We start from the raw sequence: 3,121 nt of genomic DNA on the forward strand, positions 1-3,121 counted from the left end.
TTATTTTAGAGAGACAGTTTAACAACCGCCTGTCTCCTGATGGTCACCTAACATTCCTGGGGGTTAGGGGGGCCTCTCCTGACCTGCTCATGTCGGCCTAACTTACAACTCTAACAACCAGAGGTTGCAGAAGTCTTCCGTGTTGATTGCTGTGGGGTGAAAGCAGAGGAAAAAAATTGTTTTTTCGTCTATATCAGCTGACTCTTGTAAAACAGGCTGTTAAATAGTCCTTCCATTATGGCCACAAACTCCCAAAAGAAATTCCTAATGCTGTCTAATAATCATAACAGCTTTCCCCACTGTGTTCACTTGTCTACTCTCCTAGATAATACTTTCATGCCTTTTCTCTCTTTCAATCGTTTACATCTTCCCCCATCCTCACTCTTAGTGATAAACCCTCCCTTTAATGATTCTTCCCAGAATGTAGCTGCCCAGTGGGTTCTTCTCACTCCCTGCCCAGATAGAGCCAATTTACCAAGGCAGGGGAATTGCAATGGAGACAATTTAAAAGGCTGGCTGAATGGGAGACTGGAGTTTTATTATTATCCAAATCAGTCTCCCCGAGAATTCAGAGGCTAGGATTTTTCAAAGGTAGCCTGGGAGAAAGGGTGGGAGTGGCTGCTGATTGGCTCAGGGGTACAGTCAAAGGGGTGTGAGGAATGACCCTCCAGCATGCTAGGTGGCTTCTAGATGGGAAAGGAGAAGTGGGCAGGTCCAGGTGGAGCCACCATTGTCTGTGGATGCTGGTGGGATCACAGATGTCAGACATGCAAGAAACCCGAGAAGATATCTCAAAAGGCCAATCTTAGGTTCTACAATAGCGCTGTTATCTAGAGGAGCAACTGGGGAAGTGGCAAATCTCATGACCTCTGGAATAATGGCTGGCAATCATTAATGTCCTCACCTTAGCAGAATTCAGGGTGATCTATCCTCCTAGCCTGGTGGCCTCTCATTAGCTTTACAATGGTGGTTGAGTTTTGGGGGAAGGGTTATTATCACTTAAACTAGAAACTAAATGCCTCCCAAAGCCTGCTCAGGAATAATCAAAGGCAGCAGGAAGGCTAAAGGCTAGAGGAGGGTTGGCTAGATCAGATCTCCTCCACTGACTAATTTTCTCTCTGATACAATGTTGCAAAGACAGTTTCAAGAAGTTACACAAACCACTTCTGCTGTATTCTATTTACCAAAACACTGTTAACAATTTACCAGAACACTGTTAACAATTACCTGACCATACCTACTGCAAGGAAAGCTGGAAAATGTCTTTATTATGGGGGCGGGGACATGTACCCAGCTACAATTCTAGGTTTCTATTATTAAAAGGAGGAAAATGGATATTGAGAGATACTAGTACTTTTTACTCTAATGGATTTAAACTGTTTTCTCAGGCCAGGGCATCACTTCAAAACTGTGACTCATAAACCCAAGTGGGCCCTAATTCTGTCTGGCAATCTTCCTCTAGTCCATTAACTCTCCCACTCTCCTAAATGATCCAGATGATTCTTTCAAAATCTTTTCCCTCATTTTAAAACTCTAACGTCTACTTTGCCATTCTCTCTCTCTCTCTCTCTCTCTCATCTATCTGTTCATCTTTCTCAGCAGAAAATCTTCCTTCCTGTTTCATTGTGAAATAGAAGCAAATTAAAGAGGACGTCTGCAAGTTCCCACTGTCATACATACCCCCATATACTCATCAGCCTACATGTGTGCCTATGTCCTCTGCCTTCTCTGTGCTAATCTATATAAAATGCTCATGATGTTATCAGCTAAGGCTAGCTCTCCACTTGAACACTAGATCATAATCCCTCTCACCAATTCAAACTCATCACACCAGGAATTTTCTTCTCTCTTTCCTGCATCAAGTTTTCTTCTCTTCTAGATCTTTCCCTTCTGGTTTCGGGTGTAGCATATAAGGAGCTTAGAAGTCATCACTCCTGTCTTCACAACAATAAAAAACAAAATAAACTGAAAAAAAAGTTGAAATAACAGGGCACAATTCTCTTCCCCAAATTGGAGAGACAAATGGGTAAAGACAGAAAATCACAACTTACTGGAATAGAAGCCCAGGGGCAGAAAACTTCTCAAGTACAAGTACTGGGGAACAAAAAACCTAAACTGTAAGAGATGAGTTGCTGGAGGCTCAGTGTGGACAAGTTTGAAAGTTCAAATACTCCAGGGCCGGTAGCCAGTCTTAATGGATTTTACCTCCACTTTCTTGAGTTTTACCTCCAGGAACCCTACCAGGTTCTCAGGGTGAAGATAGGCAAAAAAAAATATCCTCATGCTTCTGGCAAGAGGAGGGGGAAAACAGCCATTGCAAAATATGCCAGAATATCTAGTTCTTCTTAACAAAGCCTGCTCTCAAGGGAAGCTATGTTACCAGAGCCTAACTGACTGGGTTTTACCAGAGGCTAATCATAGGGGAAGGAATACCAACTTCAGCCCCGTCTTGCCAGCTAAAGCAGGAAAAACCTGAGAAGCATTCATGAAAGGCACAGCCCAGGAGCACCGACTCACTAGAAGTCTAAGACCTAATCACAGGCCTAGAGAATTCTTCGCCTCTCTCCACACCTTACCGCTATATCAACAGGACTTCTGTAAGATAATAAGGGAGTACAACAGAAAGAGCCGTATGTTATTTCTGAGACCACCCAAGAAGTCTCTAGGGAAACTCAAAGATAACCGCTGAGGCAAAAACAAGGACACAGCGGAAATTTTTCTCTCTTTTTCCCACAGCTACAACAAACAGAAAACACAGCCTAACTTCTAACTAGATAAATCTGAAACTTTGGCCAGGCGTGGTGGCTCACGCCTATAATCCAAGCACTTTGGAGGCCAAGGCAGGCGGATCACCTGAGGTCGGGAGTTCAAGACCAGCCTGACCAACATGGTGAAACCCCGTCTTTATTAAAAAATAATTCCTTAATATCAACTAATATTAGGAATTAAATAAAGGACATCATTACAGATCCTACAGACACTGAAAGAATAATATGAACAACTTTATCCCAAGAAATTTGGCAGCTTAGATGAATAGAAAAATTTCTCAAAGCATACAACTTACAAAAACAGAAAAAGAAATAGAAAATCTATACAACATCATATATATATATATATATAT

The sequence above is a fragment of the Cebus imitator genome, unplaced genomic scaffold, assembly GCF_001604975.1.
Source record: "Cebus imitator isolate Cc_AM_T3 unplaced genomic scaffold, Cebus_imitator-1.0 Scaffold424, whole genome shotgun sequence".
Lineage (NCBI taxonomy): Eukaryota > Metazoa > Chordata > Mammalia > Primates > Cebidae > Cebus > Cebus imitator.